This window comes from Carassius carassius, chromosome 12 (assembly GCF_963082965.1).
Source record: "Carassius carassius chromosome 12, fCarCar2.1, whole genome shotgun sequence".
Lineage (NCBI taxonomy): Eukaryota > Metazoa > Chordata > Actinopteri > Cypriniformes > Cyprinidae > Carassius > Carassius carassius.
Window position 1 is genome coordinate 4,100,744 of NC_081766.1, and position 9,199 is coordinate 4,109,942.

Below are 9,199 nucleotides of genomic sequence, written 5' to 3' on the forward strand. Positions count from 1 at the left end.
TTTCAGACAATGATGTGTGTCTTTAATCATTTCTGTGCATGGCTGCATAATGTAATGTCAAAATACATAATGATATGTTTGTAATTTTAAAAAGTAAATAAAAAAATCATGATCATTTTCTGAATCTAAAGTATGTTTTCATGGGTGTTAATCACTTCATTTTTGTAGGAATAAAAAACAACTATCACACAAGGGCTGAAGGTGAACGCAGCGAAACGCAGGCTGGGCAGGGGCTGAAGCCCCCCTAAAAAGGGCCTAGTGACGCCCCTGTACCCTTGCCCAAATGACTTACAGCCAAGGAGACAGCGGTCACTGTCCTAGATCACGTCTTTTGGTTACATGGCCTCCCGGTAGACGTGGTTTCTGACAATTTTGTAAATTGCTAGGAGTGATGGTTAGTCTGTCTTTGGGTTATCATCCCCAGAGTAACGGGCAGTCTGAGCGAGCCAACCAAGATTTAGAGAGAACATTGCGATGTTTGGTCTCCAAGAATCCTTCTTCCTGGAGCCAACAACTCTCTATGGTGGAGTATGCTCACAATTCGTTACCAGTGTCAGCTACGGGCCTCTCTCCATATCATTGCAGCGTAGGTTACCAGCCACCATCTTTTCCTACTCTGGAATCTGAAGTTGCGGTCCCCTCCACTCACGCATTTGTCCAGAGGTGCCACAAACAAAAACAAAAAAACAGTAAAGAATAAAACAGAACTAAAGAAAACAAAACCTAAAAAAAAAAAAAAAAATTACACAAGGAGATCAAAGGCAGAGCAAATTCTACCAGTCCTCATAGCTTTCTTATTAGTAGATACTGAGATTACATTCAAATAGTTTTCCATTTCTTTTAGGAAAACAGAGAAGAGTTGGATAATTTGCATTTGTGAATGTGAAATTAGCTTAGGAATTTTTTTTTATTGATAACCAAACTGATATTTTAATTTGTGGGGTCGGAGTCATAATACCCAAATATAATGTTTTTAATATGTACTGAGAAGCCTGGCAAAATCTTACACTTGACAAACACACTAATATCATCCAGTGCAGTGACCAAAATAATTGCAACAAAATTTCTTCAGAACAAAAAGTGCATGTAAGATCAATGTCAGATTTAAATATTATAAACTTCTTTACAGGGTACAACCTGTGTATGAGCTTAAAATAAATTTCTTTCACTTTGTTTGTGAGAAAATTTTTGTGGTAGAGACCAGATTTTCTTCCAATAAAGGTTACCAAACAAATTTTTCCAAAAGGAGATGACAGGTGGAATAGAAATCAGATTCTTAAGAAATAAAGACCGTATTTTATAATTTTTGGCTTTCGACTCAGAGAAACAAATTTGACCAACAGGAGTATCACAAGGTTTAGGCAAGAATGCAGTAGATACTAAGGAGCCATTACAGTTTTTAAAAAGCATGCATAAACCAGAGGGGATAGCTCCCAAAACTGTTGCAAATTCTTTTGGGGTTATTGGTATTTGGAAGTATTGTTCAGTACCTGAACAAAAGTCCTTGCTCATTAAACAACAGCTCCATCCAAAATTAAACCATTACTGAACCAAATATCATAAAACAGAGACTTATTCTTGAATACAAAATTTGTATTGTTCCAAATAAAACATCTTAGTTATGCTTATAAATTAGTATTCATGCTAAGAGAACCTGTCGATGAAAGTTGGAAAGTTTGATCGGGAGTTTGAATATATCATAATCACACATTTAGAGAAAATTAAGGCCACCAAGTTGTGAAAACGCTAATTGAGAAAAAATATTCCATATAGAATATGGTTGGGCTAGATATTGGTTCAGCCAATTAATTTTGAATGTATTGTTGAGGGAATCAAAATCAATAAAGTTCAGAGCACCATTATTATACGCATTTAATATGACTGATCTTCTCAAGTAATGAGATTTATTTTTCCATAGGAATTTTATTAGAACCTCATTAATTTAGACGTGGGCTTATCAACAAAAAGAGACTGAGCTGCATAGGCCAAACGAGACAGACCCTCTGCCTTGGTGAGCAGTGTTCTGCCTTTTAGTGACAGATCCCTTTGTAAACAACAATTACTTTTTTTGTGTGTTTTGGTAATAATAGGTTTGAAGTTTGCTGAACACCTACATTCATCTTTAGTAATTAGTATACCAAGATATGTTACCCTATTTTTGACAGCAATATCCTCAATAGAAGTAAGAGAGCAATCTTTAATTGGAAGCAATTTACATTTATTAAAGTACAAATTTAATCCAGAAGCTTTAGAAAAGTCTAGAGAATACCCAAAGCCAATTTAATTTGTGATCATCCAAGAATAAAGCTGTATCATCCGCTAATTCACTTATTTTTATTTTAGTGTTACCAATTGTGATACCCTTTAACTGACTATTGTTTATATGTGTGCTAAGGAACTATGATGCAATTAGAAACAGGTAAAGGGAAACTGGACATCCTTGCTGAACTCCTCGTTTTAAAAAGAATCTATGTGAAGTACCATTACCTCATTTGATAGAGCTGTTTCCATTTATGTAAAGCATTTGGACCATCCTGCAAAAAGCATCGCCAAAGCTAATTTTTTTGTAGAGCCTGAAATAAAAATTAATGTTCCAATGTGTCGAAAGCTTTGTAATAATCTAAAAAGAAATGAAACCATCACTGTCTATTAAATCTGAATAATCTAACACATCTAGAACTAACCGTATATTATTAGAAATGTGCCTTTTCTGCATAAATCCTGATTGGGTTTTGTCAATTATGGAGTGCAAAACCTATTTCAATCTTTTTGCTACAACTAAAGCTATAATTTTAGAATTATTATTTAATGTAATTGGACACCATTTATCTATTAAAAGGGGATCTTTATTTAATTTTGGGATAAGTGTTATTAAACCTTGACATAATGTGGCTGGAAGCAGTGTTTTCTCTATACTTTCCTCATAAACCTTTAATAAGAATAGTGCTATACTATGAATAAAAATAAAATTCTGAGTCTATCTGTTCCGGGATATTTGTTAAAGTATTAATAGCTTTCTCTATGTCTTTCAGTGTGATAGAGGCATCACAAAAATGTTTATCTAAGACACTCAGCTGGTTTATATTAGGTAAAGATTTAAAGAAATCATTCATATGTTGTTGGGATAATTTAAAAGTGTACAAATCACTATAAAATTTGGCACAAAACTTTGCAATATTTTTTGGGTCATCACTAATTACCATTAATCATTATTTTTGGAATTTGATTGTTTTTAAATGCTTTCTGTTTACGTATATATGTTGTCTAATTTGCACTGAAATTCAACCAAAGCTGCGTTTTCACAATCAAGTAAATCATCCACATTTTAGATAAAAGATTAATTATTTTGTATATAACTGTATTTTCATCAGTTGCTTTTTTAATCTTTTGCCACATCACTACTAAATTTAAGATATTTGCCAATTTCGTATTTAGTAAATTCCCAATTGCTGCTGTTACTGTTCTCGTATTTTGCTTTATTCCAATTTTTGTGAATTCTTATTGATTTTCATCTTTTACTTCATTATAAGAGAGAATAGAATTGTTAAGTTTCCAGTAAGAACAGAACCCACGCAAACACAAACAAGGATAAAATTCAAATTTGAAATTTCAGCAACGAGACTGATAAAGTGTCCATCTACTTCACTTGCACTGAGTAACTACTTCCCTTTAAACTGATTTTTTTAAATGCATACACCAGCTGAATGTGACGTGCCATGAGACATCCATATGTCCAGACCCCATTTAGATCTCCAGAAATTAAGGTCGTCTACTGATGACTGACATTCTTGGAGGAAACAAAAGTCAGATTTAAATTGTTTTGGATATAAGAAAACAGCCTTTCTCTTAGTGAGATTTCTTAGCCCTCTAGCATTTATAGAAACAACAGATAAAGACATGAGACGAAACAAAAAAGCTGACTAAAAAATAAATAAAACAATTGAATAGACCTATTCAAAACAAATAACTTCTTGTATAGAACTTTAACCAGTCAGGAAATGACAAGGATGAGAACCACAACTCAAACATTAGAAACAAATATATTAAGATGCTGTATGAAATTCTTAAGTAATACATTAAGTATAACACCAGAGCTTTTACGTTATGAGAAGACTGTGTTGTAATATACAAATCAGACAACACACCTCAGAAGCACAGGAAAACATCTCAATAACTATATTATTGTAATTATCTTGTGAAAATGCAGCGTTGTCAAAATGGTGGAAGAAATAATAAAGTCAAGAGATATTAAAAATGAACAAGAAACTTATTCTAGTCATTCAGGAGGGAAAATCTCAGCTCCTCAACAAATGCCCTTCCACCCACAAAATCTGCTTGTGACAGATCCTCAGATATTTTCAGGTTGTCATTTCTAAGGAAAACTGAATCCGTAGCAGCACGCAAGAACGCGTCGTGTTGGAGATGACCCAGGTGATGAACGGTATGCACGACATCCGTGAGTTTTTCTTTTGCATCTGGCAGAAGCTGCTGGCAAACATTGATGATCTTATTTTGGACATGTTCTCGCTCAGTTTCAGGGACACCGTGAACTCTGAGACTCCAACGATGTGAGTAAGCTGCAAGGTGCAGAAGCCATTTTTCCTGTTCATGCCAGTTAAACTCTACTCATTTGGCTAATGACTCAGATCTTTTAATTCGGCGCTCTTAAAGTCAATCAAATTCTTCACTCCTGTGATCTGTCTAGAATTTTCATTGATTGTTTTTTTCATACTAGCGATCACACGTGAGTTTTCCCCCATAATTGTTTCCTAAGCATCCAAACGATAATTAATCAGCCTACTACAAATTTAACGCTGGTAGTACTTAAAGATCTGGTAGTACTTAATTATGCTTTTCTTACTGAATTACAAGACAAGATAAACAGCTGAATTTGCAGAGCGGAGAATGTCTGTGTTGTGTATGTTCAAAATGCAATAAAGTCTGTGACACCCTCACAAAAAGGCATCCCTTTTCACGACCCTCCCTAACACACAGCACTCCCACTCGTCCCGTGAGCTTTCTGAATACGACACCGATACACAGCAGTGTCATTCAGAATGCAGAGGGCGAGGCGCTCCGCCCTCTGTGTCTTTTTGCTAGCGCATGGCGATCCATTACGGGCATTTCGGTTTGGTTGCGTAACATCATAGAGAACGCTACTCAGGAAACGCGCAGTAGAAGTGGTCCCGCCGAGCGAGAGAGAGAGCGGGTTTTACAGCTGGTACTTTGTTGTTCCCAAAAAAGGTGAGGGTCTCCATCCAATATTAGACCTGAGACCCATCAACCGTGTGTTTTACAAATGCACTTTCAAAATGACAACGCTAAAGCAGATACTGGCACAGATTCGACCCAGAGATTGGTTTGTTTCGGTGGACCTGAAAGATGCATATTTTCATATCCAGATTGCCCCTCATCACAGGTGCTTTCTGAGATTTGCGTTTGAAGGCAAAGTGTATCAGTTCATGGTGATGCTGTTCAGGCTAGGACTAGCGCCTCGTACGTTTACGAAATGTGTGGATGCAGCATTTTCACCTATGAGAGTGAGCAGAATGTGCATTCTGAACTATTTGGACGATTGGCTGATCTTGGCACATTCAGAGGATGTGCTCAACAGCCACAAACGTGCTCTGTTACGTCACCTGGAGTGTTTGGGACTCTGTTTGAACAAACAAAAAAGCGTGTTACGCCCAAGCCAAACAATCATGTATCTAGGGGTGCAGTTGGACTCGATATCAATGAGGGCGCGTCTGAGCCAGGAGCGCATCCAAGATTTAATGTCTGCTCTGAACGCATTCAGACTCGGCCATCCCATAGCACTGAAGGAATATTAGAGGCTCTTGGGAAGGCGATGATGGTCTGTCACCTCGGTCTACTCTATATGCCCCCCCTCCAGTTATGGCTGAAAACTCAAGTACTAAGAAGGGCGTGGAAATCAGGCCATACCCGCATTGTGGTCACTCGCAGGTGCTTAAGCGCGCTGAAACCGTGGCAAAACCCCGACTTGTACCCGGCGTCCAGATGGGTCTGGTCATGCGGTGGAAAGTGGTCATGACAGACGCGTCCACGACGGGCTGGGGAGCTCACTGCGACGGCTTACCAGCCTCGGGCCACTGGACAGAGTCAGAGAGAACATAGCACATAAATCACCTTGAGATGAGAGCGGTTTCTTTGGCTCTTCAGAGTTTTCTCACGCAAATCAGGGGGCACCACGTCTTGATTCGAACAGACAACATGACGGTGGTATCGTACATAAACCGCCAGGGCGTAGTACACTCGAAAACCCTTTACAGTCAGGCAGCATGCTTTTTGCTGTGAGCTGATCACCATCTGCTCTCCATTCAAGCAGCGCACGTTCCGGGATGCCTGAACAGTGGTGTGGATATGCTTTCAAGGAAAGGGATTCCTCCCGGAGAATGGAGACTTAACCCTGTTACAGTGAGGCTGATCTGGGAACAGTTCGGGAAAGCGGAGGTGGACCAGTTTGTGACAGAGGAGAACACTCATTGACCTCTGTTCTTCTCACTCTGACGCTCTCCCCTGGCTGGGGTGGCCGAATACCCGTCTGTATGCATTCACCCCGCTAAAGATTTTGTCACAAGTGCTGCACAAAATCAGAGAGGAGAAGGCGTCAGTGTTATTAGTCGCTCCGTATTGGCCAAACAGGCCTTGTTTTCCCAATCTTCTAGAAATACTAACGGCTCCCCCGTGGCCGATCCCGCTGAGACGAGATCTCCTGTCTCAGGCAGACAGCCTGATATGGCACCACAACCCAGAATGGTGGAAACTTCAGGTGTGGATGGTGTGTGGGAACTGGTAAACCTGGGTTCTTTGTCTCACCGAGTGATGTACACTATTACGGAGGCGCGAGCCCCTGCCCTGTGTGGCAACGAATGGAGGGCGGCAGTATGCCCTCCACGCTTAAGGTTTACGTTACAGTTATTTCAGCTTTTCACGCTGCTATTGACGGGCGCTCAGTTGGGAAACACGATCTAGTGATCAGATTTTTGAGAGGTGCGATAAGACTAAAACCCTCCCGCCTCCCTACAATGCCATCCTGGGATCTGGCTCTGGTGCTGGGAGGTAGCCCTTCCGCCATTCAAGCCACTTCAGTCTGTCCGCTTGAAGGAGCTCAAGCTTAAAACCGCGCTGCTGCTCGCCCTTGCTTCGGTCAAGCATGTGGGGGATTTGCAAGCACTCTCTGTGAATGCGGACTGCATGCAGTTTGGACCAGGTGATTGTAACATCACGCACAAAAAAAAATTAGGCTACGTGCCTAAATCGCTCTCGACACCGTTCAGAGCACAAGTGGTGGCTCTTTCTGTCGTCTCTCCAGAATCGGAGACTTCATTGGACGTCACCCCAAGTCAGGTGTTGTGTCCGGTGAGGGCTTTACGTCTCCATATCAACCGCATGGCTGCGTTTCGGCAATCCGAGCAGCTGTTTGTATGCTTCGGAGGCAGCGCTAGAGGACAGCCTGTCTCTAAACAACAGCTGTCACATTGGGTGGTCGACGCAATTGCCCTGGCATATGCTAGCCGTGGTATGGAATGTCCTATTGGCAGTCATTAGCCTCACAGGTCCTATCGGGAGAGTATCTTAAACTCTGTTCGGAAGATAAATGGAGGTCTTACTGGTTTGGAACGACATGAGGGTGTTATTTATGACATAATTTTCATTTTTGGGTGAACTAATGCTTTAAATGTCGAACTTGTTTAAAAGACTGGTCACTTATGTTTAGTTCATTGTGGGAGATTATGTAACTATAGCAACCGCTTCAACATCCGTGTTTTTCCAAAAATGATAGTGGAATGCATTATCAACCTGTGTCCATACAAATCGCAAAAATATACTGTGCTCTAAAAGCATGTAACGTTACTCTTAGTCAAGCTTCGGGATATATGTCATAACTGCATCTTTAATGATCTCCCAGATCACCCTTCAGGAAAAGACCAGAAAACACTGGAACACGAAAGGGAACTGATGTGCCAGGAGATGAAAAAGAGGAGTCCAGACATGAGTTTTGTGAATACAGCCATGAGCAGCACATATTCTCTCCGGAGACTTTAAAATTAATTAAAATTACTACTCTTTGACTTTCTAGTCAATCATTTTATCCCTTAAAACTGTTTTATCTTTGATAATCAAAATGACATTAATTTTTTTTCCCTCTGTGAAATCAATTTCTACAGGCCTTAATATTTTAGCTTGATTGTAACTTTTTATACCATTGCTTAATTTATTTTACAGATCTATGAATATGAAAAATGCCTATTACATTTAGATTTAGATTTAACATTTAGATTTAGCATTTAGATTTAGCATTTAGATTTAACATTTAGGTATAACATTTAATATTTATATTTAACTATTTAAAATATCTCTAAGTTGACAAATATTGTTGTAAATGTGCTAAAAAGTGACTGTCAAAAATTTATACCAACTTTTTTAAATTGTTTGAAGCTAAATGTGACAAAATGTTGCTGTTATTTTCAGCGTGAGCCGCTTTACAAACGGCGCCCCATGCACCGCAGACATTTGCCACAACTGTTGATATTAAAGTGTGGATGAGATGAATGTTTTAAATTACTAATAAATTACTTAATACTGTTATACATTAAAAATATCTGTTGCAGTTAAAATTTTATTAAAATGTGTATTTTCTATTACACGTTAACTTGCTCTATTTACATATTGTCTGTTACTATTAAAGCTAAAATGCACATAAAAGCATTTACATTAAAGAGCTTTTTACTTAGTCTTCACATACCTCTGTTATACATAGATATATGTAAGTTATGAGCTAAAAAACAAACAAAAACATTTTGAAATTTCATTTCATTCACTCAGCTTTATTTAGAATATCATCACGAATTTAATAAAACCTGTAGAACTACAATATGTCTGATAACAAAGTGAAAGCACGAATACATGAGTAAAAAAAAAAATATTCTAAAGATTAAAGTGGTTAACAATTAGAAAACCATGGTGCATTTTCATCTATGGTAAGCAGAACAAAGTGGTTGGCTTTTCATCCAGAGTAGATATAAGATACAACATTATAAAACAACAACAACAGTAAATAAATTTCAGATTGTACATCACAGTCAAATTTATCTGTTATATTCCAGTCAGAGCCAAAGCATTACATTGCATTATAACATCAACCAATTTGAAGTCACAAAAAAATTCTACGAAGTCA